The sequence below is a fragment of the Triticum dicoccoides genome, chromosome 7B (genome assembly GCF_002162155.2).
Source record: "Triticum dicoccoides isolate Atlit2015 ecotype Zavitan chromosome 7B, WEW_v2.0, whole genome shotgun sequence".
NCBI lineage: Eukaryota > Viridiplantae > Streptophyta > Magnoliopsida > Poales > Poaceae > Triticum > Triticum dicoccoides.
This window is the reverse complement of record NC_041393.1, coordinates 601772852-601783587: the sequence shown is the minus strand read 5'-3', so window position 1 is coordinate 601783587 and position 10736 is coordinate 601772852.

The following is a 10736-nucleotide window of genomic DNA, read 5'->3' as shown; positions in this document are numbered from 1 at the left end:
ACCAGCCCACCTGGGGCTGGTCCCCTCCCACACTTGGCCCATGCAGCCCTCCGGGGATGGTGGACCCACTTGGTGGACCCCCGGGACCCTCCCGATGGTCCCGGTATGTTACCGATAAAACCCGAAACTTTTTCGGTGACCAAAACAGGACTTCCCATATATAAATATTTACCTCCGAACCATTCCGGAACTCCTCGTGACGTCCGGGATCTCATCTGGGACTCCGAACAACATTCGGTAACCACATACAAACTTCCTTTATAATCCTAGCGTCATCGAACCTTAAGTGTGTAGACCCTATGGGTTCGAGAACCATGCAGACATGACTGAGACGTTCTCCGGTCAATAACCAACAGCGGGATCTGGATACCCATGTTGGCTCCCACATGTTCCACGATGATATCATCAGATGAACCACGATGTCAAGGACTCAATCAATCCCGTATACAATTCCCTTTGTCTAGCGGTATTGTACTTGCCCGAGATTCGATTGTCGATATCCCGATACCTTGTTCAATCTCGTTACCGGCAAGTCTCTTTACTCATTCTGTAACACATCATCCCGTGATCAACCCCTTGGTCAAATTGTGCACATTATGATGATGTCGTACCGAGTGGGCCCAGAGACACCTCTCCATTACACGGAGTGACAAATCCCAGTCTCGATTCGTGCCAACCCAACAGACACTTTTGGAGATACCTGTAGTGCACCTTTATAGCCACCCAGTTACGTTGTGACGTTTGGTACACCCAAAGCATTCCTACAGTATTCGGGAGTTGCACAATCTCATGGTCTAAGGAAATGATACTTGACATTAGAAAAGCTCTAGCATACGAACTACATGATCTTTGTGCTACGCTTAGGATTGGGTCTTGTCCATCACATCATTCTCCTAATGATGTGATCCCGTTATCAACGACATCCAATGTCCATGGTCAGGAAACCGTAATCATCTATTGATCAACGAGCCAGTCAACTAGAGGCTTACTAGGGACAAGGTGTTGTCTATGTACCCACACATGTATCTGAGTTTCCTATCACTACAATTATAGCATGGATAATAAATGATTATCATGAACAAGGAAATATAATAATAATAACTAATTTATTATTGCCTCTAGGGCATATTTCCAATAGTCTCCCACTTGCACTAGAGTCAATAATCTAGTTCACATCGCCATGTGATTAACATTGACAGGTCACATCGCCATGTGACCAACATCCAAAGAGTTTACTAGTGTCACTAAACTAGTTCACATCATCATGTGATTAAGACTCAATGAGTTCTGGGGTTTGATCATGTTTTGCTTGTGAGAGAGGTTTTAGTCAAAGGGTTTGCAACATTCAGATCCGTATGTATTTCGCAATTCTCTATGTCATATTGTAAATGCTGCTTCCACGCTCCACTTGGAGCTATTCCAAATGGTTGCTCCACTATACATATCCGGTTTGCTACTCAGAGTCATTCAGATAGGTGTTAAAGTTTGCATCGACGTAACCCTTTACGCCGAACTCTTTATCACCTCCATAATCGAGAAACATGTCCTTTATTTACTCCAAGGACAATTTTGACCACTGTCCAATGATCCATTCCTGGATCATTCTTGTACCCCTTGACTGACTCATGGCAAGGCACACTTCCGGTGCGGTACACAACATAGCATACTATAGAGCCTATGTCTGAAGCATAGGGGACAACCTTCATCCTTTCTCTCTCTTCTGCCGTGGTCGAGCTTTAACCTTACAACTCAGGCAAGAACTCCTTCTTTAACTGATCCATCTTGAACACCTTCAAGATCATGTCAAGGTATGTGCTCATTTGAAAGTACCATTTAGCGTTTTTGATCTATCCTCATAGATCTTGATGCTCAATGTTCAAGCAACTTATTCCAGGTTTTCTATTTAAAAACACCTTTCAAATAACCCTATATGCTTTCCAGAAATTCTACATCATTTCTGATCAACAATATGTCAACAACATATACTCATCAGAAATTCTATAGTGCTCCCACTCACTTCTTTGGAAATAGAAGTTTCTCATAAACTTTGTATAAACCCAAAATCTTTGATCATCTCATCAAAGCGTACATTCCAACTCCGACATGCTTACTCCAGTCCTTAGAAAGATTGCTGGAGCTTTGCATATTAGTTAGCGTTCTTCAGGATTGACAAAACCTTCTGGTTGTATCACATACAACCTTTCCTCAATGATATCGTCAAGGAAACAATGATTTGACATCCTATCTGCAAGATTTCATAAATCATGCAGTAATTGCTAATATAATCCCAACAGACTCTTAGCATTGCTACGAGTGAGAAAGTCTCATCGTAGTCAACTCCTTGAACTTGTCGGAAAACATCTTAACGACAAGTTGAGCTTTCTTAATGGTGATACTTACCATCATTGTCTGTCTTCCTTTTAAAATCCATCTGTACCCAACGGCCTTACGACCATCAAGTATTTCTTCCAAAGTCATGATCCTTTCTTGGATTTTATGGCCTCGAGCCATTCGTCGGAATCCGGGCCCACCATCGCTTCTCCATAGCTCGTAGGTTCATTATTGTCGAGCAACATGACCTCTAAGACAGGATTGCGTACCACTCTGAAGTAGTACGCGTCCTTGTCGACCTACGAGGTTCGGTAGTGACTTGATCCGAAGCATCATGATCAATATCATCAACTTCCACTTCAATTGGTGTAGGTGCCACAGGAACAACTTCCTGTGCCCTGCTACACACTAGTTGAAGTGACGGTTCAATAACCTTATCAAGTCTCCACCATCCTCCCACTCAATTCTTTCGAGAGGAACTTTTCCTCGAGAAAGGACCCGTTTCTTGAAACAATCCCTATTGCTTTCGGATCTGAATTAGGAGGTATACCCAACTGTTTTGGGTGTCCTATGAAGATGCATTTTATCCGCTTTGGGTTCGAGCTTATCAACCTGAAACTTTTTCACATAAGCGTCGTAGCCCCAAACTTTTTAAGAAACGACAACTTAGGTTTCTCCAAACCATAGTTCAAACGGTGTCGTCTGAACGGAATTACGTGGTGCCCTATTAAAGTGAGCGCGGTTGTCTCTAATGCCTAACCCATGAATGATAGTGGTAATTCGATAAGAGACATCATGGTATGCACCATATCCAATAGGGTGCAACTATGATGTTCGGACAGACCATCACACTATGGTGTTCCAGGCAGTATTAATTGTGAAACAATTTCCACAATGTCTTAGTTGCGTGCCAAAGCTCGTAACTCAGATACTCATCTCTATGATCATATCATAGACATTTTATCCTTTGTCACGATGATCTTCAACTTCACTCTGAAATTACTTGAACCATTCAATAATTCAGACTTGTGTTTCATCAATTAAATATACTCAGTATCTACTCAAATCATCCGTGAAGTAAGAACATAACGATATCCACTGCGTGCCTCAGCACTCATTGGACTGCACACATCAAAATGTATTACTTCCAACAAGTTGCTCTCTTGTTCCATTTTACTGAAAACAAGGCTTTCAGTCATCTTGCTCATGTGGTATGATATGCATGTCTCAAGTGATTCAAAATCAAGTGAGTCCAAACGGCCCATTTGCATGGTGTTTCTTCATGCATATACACCAATAGACATGGTTCGCATGTCTCAAACTTTTCAAAACGAGTGAGTCCAAAGATCCATCAACATGGAGCTTCTTCATGCGTTTTACACCAATATGACTTACATGGCAGTGCCACAAGTAAGTAGTACTATCATTTCTATCTTATATCTTTTGGCATGAAAATGTGTATCACTACGATCGAGATTCAATAAACCATTCATTTAGGTGCAAGACCATTGAAGGTATTATTCAAATAACCAGAGTAACCATTATTCTCCTTAAATGAATAAACGTATTGTGATAGACATAATCCAATTATGTCTATGCTCAACGCAAACACCAAATAATTATTATTTAGGTTTAACACCAATCTCGATGGCAGAGGGAGCGTGCGATGCTTGATCATATCAACCTTGGAAACACTTCCAACACATATCGTCAGCTCACCTTTAGCTAGTCTCCTTTTATTCCGTAGCTTTTATTTCGAGTTACTAACACTTAGCAACCGAACCGGTATCTAATACCCTGGTGCTACTAGGAGTACTAGTAAAGTACACATTAACATAATGTATATCCAATATACTTCCGTCGACCTTGCCTGCCTTCTTATCTACCAAGTATCTAGGGTGGTTCTGCTTTAGTGTCCATTCCTCTCATTACAGAAGCACTTAGTATCGGGTTTGGTTTCAACCTTGGGTTTTCACTAGAGCAGCAACTGTTTTGCCGTTTCATGAAGTATCCCTTCTTGCCCTTGCCCTTCTTGAAACTAGTGGTTTTACTAACCATCAACAATTGATGCTCCTACTTGACTTCTACTTTCGCGGTGTCAAACATCGCGAATACTTCAAGGATCATCATATCTATCCCTGATATGTTATAATTCATCACGAAGCTCTAGTAGCTTGGTGGCAATGACTTTGGAGAAACATCACTATCTCATCTGGAAGATCAGCTCCCACTCGATTCAAGTGATTGTTGTACTCAGACAATCTAAGCACAAGCTCAACGATTGAGCTTTTCTCCTTTAGTTTACAGGCTAAGAAAATCATCGGAGGTCTCATACCTCTTGACGTGGGCACGAGCCTGAAATCCCAATTTCAGCCCTCGAAACATCTCATATGTTCCGCGACGTTTCGAAATCGTCTTTGGTGCCTCAACTCTAAACCGTTTAACTGAACTATCATGTAGTTATCAAAACGTGTATGTCAAATGTTCGCAACATCCACAGACGACGGTCGAGGTTCAGCACACCGAGCGGTGCATTAAGGACATAAGCCTTCTACGAAGCAACGAGGACAATCCTTAGTTTATGGACCCAGTCTGCATAGTTGCTACTATCAACTTTCAACTAAATTTTCTCTAGGAACATATCTAAAACAGTAGAACTAAGCGCGAGCTACGACAGAATTTGCAAAAACCTTTTGACTATGTTCAGGATAATCAAGTTCATCTTATGAACTCCCACTCAGATAGACATCCCTCTAGTCATTTAAGTGATTACATGATCCGAGTCAACTAGGCCGTGTTCGATCATCATGTGAGACGGACTAGTCATCATCGGTGAACATCTTCATGTTGATCGTATCTACTATATGACTTATGCTCGACCTTTCGGTCTCTTGTGTTCCGAGGCCATGTCTGTACATGCTAGGCTCGTCAAGTTAACCTAAGTGTTTCACGTGTGTAAATCTGGCTTACACCCGTTGTATGTGAACGTTAGAATCTATCACACCCGATCATCACATGGTGCTTCGAAACGACAAACTTTCACAATGGTGCACAGTTAGGGGGAACACTTTCTTGAAATTTTAATGAGGGATCATCTTATTTACTACCGTCGTTCTAAGCAAATAAGATGTATAAACATGATAAACATCACATGCAATCAAATAGTGACATGATATGGCCAATATCATATTGCTCCTTTTGATCTCCATCTTCGGGGCTCCATGATCATCATCGTCACCGGCATGACACCATGATCTCCATCATCATGATCTCCATCATCGTGTCTTCATGAAGTTGTCTCGCCAACTATTACTTCTACTACCTATGGCTAACGGTTAGCAATAAAGTAAAGTAATTACATGGCATTGTTCAATGACACGCAGGTCATACAATAAATAAAGACAACTCCTATGGCTCCTGCCGGTTGTCATACTCATCGACATGCAAGTCGTGATTCCTATTACAAGAACATGATCAATCTCATACATCACATATCATTCATCACATTCTTTTTGGCCATACCACATCACATAGCATACCCTGCAAAAACAAGTTAGACGTCCTCTAATTGTTGTTTGCATGTTTTACGTGGCTGCTATGGGTTTCTAGCTAGAACATTTCTTACCTACGCAAAACCCACAACGTGATATGCCAATTGCTATTTACCCTTCATAAGGACCCTTTTCATCGAATCCGTTCCGACTAAAGTGGGAGAGACTGGCACCCGCTAGCCACCTTATGCAACAAGTGCATGTCAGTCGGTGGAACTTGTCTCACGTAAGTGTATGTGTAAGGTCGGTTCAGGCCGCTTCATTCCACGATGCCGCCAAATCAAGATAAGACTAGTAACAGTAAGCATATTGAACAAAATCAACACCCACAACTACTTTGCGTTCTACTCGTGCATAGAATCTATGCAATAGACCTAGCTCATGATGCCACTGTTGGGGAACGTAGCAGAAATTCAAAATTTTCCTACGAGTCACCAATATCTATCTATGGAGAGACTAGCAACGAGGGGAAGGAGAGTGCATCTACATACCCTTGTAGATCGCTAAGCGGAAGCGTTCAAGAGAACGGGGTTGAAGGAGTCGTACTCGTCGTGATCCAAATCACCGGAGATCCTAGTGCCGAACGGACGACACCTCCGCGTTCAACACACGTACAGCCCGGTGACGTCTCCCATGCCTTGATCCAGCAAGAAGAGAGGGAGAGGTTGAGGAAGACTCCATCCAGCAGTAGCACAACGGCGTGGTGGTGATGGAGGAGTGTGGCAATCCTGCAGGGCTTCACCAAGCACCGCGGGAGAGGAGGAGAAAGAGAGGTAGGGCTGCGCCAACAGGAGAAGAACTTCGTGTGTTGGGCTGCCCCTTTGCCTCCACTATATATAGGGGGAGAGGGGGGGCTACGCCCCCACCTAGGTTTCCACCCCTAGGGGCAGCGGCCAGCCCTAGATCCCATCTAGGGGGCGGCCAAGGGGGGGAGAGGGGGAAACTTGCCCCCCAAGTAAGGTGGAGGCGCCCCCTCCCCAAACCCTAGGCGCCTTGGGCCCTTGTGGGGGGGCGCACCAGCCCACCTGGGGCTGGTCCCCTCCCACACTTGGCCCATGCAGCCCTCCGGGGATGGTGGCCCCACTTGGTGGACCCCCGGGACCCTCCCGGTGGTCCCGGTACGTTACCGATAAAACCCGAAACTTTTCCGGTGACCAAAACAGGACTTCCCATATATAAATCTTTACCTCCGAACCATTCCGGAACTCCTCGTGACGTCCGGGACTCCGAACAACATTCAGTAACCACATACAAACTTCCTTTATAACCCTAGCATCATCGAACCTTAAGTGTGTAGACCCTACGGGTTCGGGAACCATGCAGACATGACCGAGACGTTCTCCGGTCAATAACCAACAGCGGGATTTGGATACCCATGTTGGCTCCCACATGTTCCACGATGATCTCATCGGATGAACCATGATGTCAAGGACTCAATCAATCCCGTATACAATTCCCTTTGTCTAGCGGTATTGTACTTGCCCGAGATTCGATCGTCGGTATCCAGATACCTTGTTCAATCTCGTTACCGGCAAGTCTCTTTACTCGTTCCGTAACACATCATCCCATGATCAACCCCTTGGTCACATTGTGCACATTATGATGATGTCCTATTGAGTGGGCCCAGAGATACCTCTCCGTTACACGGAGTGATAAATCCCAGTCTCGATTCGTGCCAACCCAACAGACACTTTCGGAGATACCCGTAGTGCACCTTTATAGCCACCCAGTTACATTGTGACGTTTGGTACACCCAAAGCATTCCTACTGTATCCGGGAGTTGCACAATCTCATGGTCTAAGGAAATGATACTTGACATTAGAAAAGCTCTAGCATACGAACTACATGATCTTTGTGCTAGGCTTAGGATTGGGTCTTGTCCATCACATCATTCTCCTAATGATGTGATCCCGTTATCAATGACATCCAATGTCCATGGTCAGGAAACCGTAACCATCTATTGATCAACGAGCCAGTCAACTAGAGGCTTACTAGGGACAAGGTGTTGTCTATGTACCCACACATGTATCTGAGTTTCCTATCAATACAATTATAGCATGGATAATATACGATTATCATGAACAAGGAAATATAATAATAATAACTAATTTATTATTGCCTCTAGGGCATATTTCCAACACGTGCACCGAACCTTCATTAGAGCCTGCATACCCATCTCACCTGTAGCTGCCTTCTGCTCATCAGTAAATCCCTTTGTTAGTAAGTCGGGCGTTCTTGCGAAGCCCTGTTGCGGTGACGCTTCTTATTCTGCATAACACAAAAAGGATCATTTGTTGCCATGTTTCAATGTAGTAAAAATTAGTTCTAACAGAAGAATGAAAACTCAGTATCATATTAAAAACATAGGGGAGAGTGACCTCATCCTGACGATTCCGTGGCTGTGGCTCCATGAAGTCATCATCATCATCTTGATGGTCACCATGAGCCATATCTGCTATGGTAACAGCAAAAACACGTTAGTGTGAAATTAAAACACATCTGACAGATGCAGAAAGTGATACACGAAGTAACGAATCACTGGATATCATCAATAAACAAAAAATGAAAATTGCCATATTTACCCCAAAGTTTTAGCATGTGAAAGGATGTAACTGCCATGTGCTGAACATGCACAAAAAAGCAAAAAAATAACCAATGGAAAAGCAGGTGCAAAACATGGCAACTGGATATGTGTTTGCTTCTTAAGAATGAAGTTGCCATGTAGGAGATTCAATTTGCCATGTTGGTAAAATAAACAATATGGCAACAGAGGCAGTACATTGGAACACCCAACTACCATTGTCCAACAATCAGTGTGGCAACTAACACATTGACTTAATAAAAGTACATACCACACCTACTAGGTTCAAGTTTCCATGTTAACAAAACAAAAAAGATGTGGCAACTAAGGCACTGATTGATTGATTGATTGATTCAGTTGTTCGGATATACACAACCAACGCCATGGGAATTAATGTGTTTGTTGGCTACCAAAAATACATGACAAGAGAAGACAAGATATTAGATGGATACATATTGTGCTTTGAGAACTCTGAATATATACTCTGCTCAGTGCGGAGCCAGAAATTGAATATAGAGGGGGCCAAGACATGTCATATAACGCTAGAGGGGACCAAATCTCCTAAACATAGCTAATTTTGTCTGACAAATGGAGGATTAGGATTACATATATGTGTACTTATGAGAGCATAGGGGAGGCTAAGGCCCCTGCCAGCACCCCCTGCCTCCGCCACTGACTCTGCTTTGCTCTAGTCTGAATATATATAGGGTGAAGAATGTGGATGAGAAAATCATGAATAGCAGAGTGTGCCAGTCCACAACATGTAATGTGGCAACTCACACATTGGCTTGGTGAAAAAAAATGAGTTGCCATGTATTGCAGTCAAATATGTTGTGCTATCACAGAATAGTATGGCAACGAAGTGAGTACATGGTACATACAAAACTGCCATCACTCTACACATGACATTACTTGATTTACAAAATTAGTTGCCACATAGAAGGATAGTTGATTCAGAAACACAACTATCACTCCCTGAGTTTGGATCTCATAAACTGCCATTATCCTACACAGGACATGGCAACTGACATAGTTGATTCAGAAAATTAGTTTCCATCAATGAGGATAGTTGTGGATAAAAACAAGTGTGTTGAAATTGCCATGACTGCCATGATCCTACACATTGAAATGCACCTACCTAGATCTAGGGTTCATACACAACTATCATACCCATCAATTCAACAACAACATTGCCCTAAAAAACTGAAGATCGTAGCCTTCCGAGACAAATCACAACTAACAAATTAGAAATGAAATCGCTCACGCATGTAGTTCCAGGAATCTAATTGCCACTCGGGCGAGCCTCACCGGCTTGAGTACCACTGCGACGGTGTCGGGGCTGTGCAATGCCGCCGTAAAATAGCACATGCACGACTCCCCCGCCGACGGGGACGCAGGAGTGGCCGTGAATCCACCTGAATATTGGGGGGGGGGGCTCGGGAGAAATGAGACCAGGGAGGAAAGGGGGAGAGGAAGGGGGAGAGTACAGAAGCTTCGACAACCTTACCTTCTCACTGCGGCTGCTCCAGCGACGACGCTCTGGTCCGGCAAACACCAGCAACGTGTTGGAAATATGCCCTAGAGGCAATAATAAAAGGATTATTATTATATTTCTTTGTTCATGATAGTTGTCTTTTATTCATGCTATAATTGTATTATCCGGAAATCGTAATACATGTGTGAATACTTAGACCACAACATGTCCCTAGTGAGCCTCTAGTTGACTAGCTGGTTGATCAACAGATAGTCATGGTTTCCTGACTATGGACATTGGATGTCGTTGATAACGGGATCACATCATTAGGAGAATGATGTGATGGACAAGACCCAATCCCAAGCATAGCACAAGATCGTGTAGTTTGTTTTGCTAGAGCTTTTCCAATGTCAAGTATCTCTTCCTTAGACCATGAGATCGTGTAACTCCCGGATACCGTAGGAGTGCTTTGGGTGTACCAAACGTCACAACGTAACTGGGTGACTATAAAGGTGCACTACAGGTATCTCCGAAAGTGTCTGTTGGGTTGACACGGATCGAGACTGGGATTTGTCACTCCCTATTACGGAGAGGTATCACTGGGCCCACTCGGTAGTGCATCATCATAATGAGCTCAAAGTGACCAAGTGTCTGGTCACGGGATCATGCATTACGGTACGAGCAAAGTGACTTGCCGGCAACGAGATTGAACGAGGTATTGGGATACCGACGATCGAATCTCAGGCAAGTAACATACCGTCTGACAAAGGGAATAGTATACGGGGTTGCTTGAATCCTC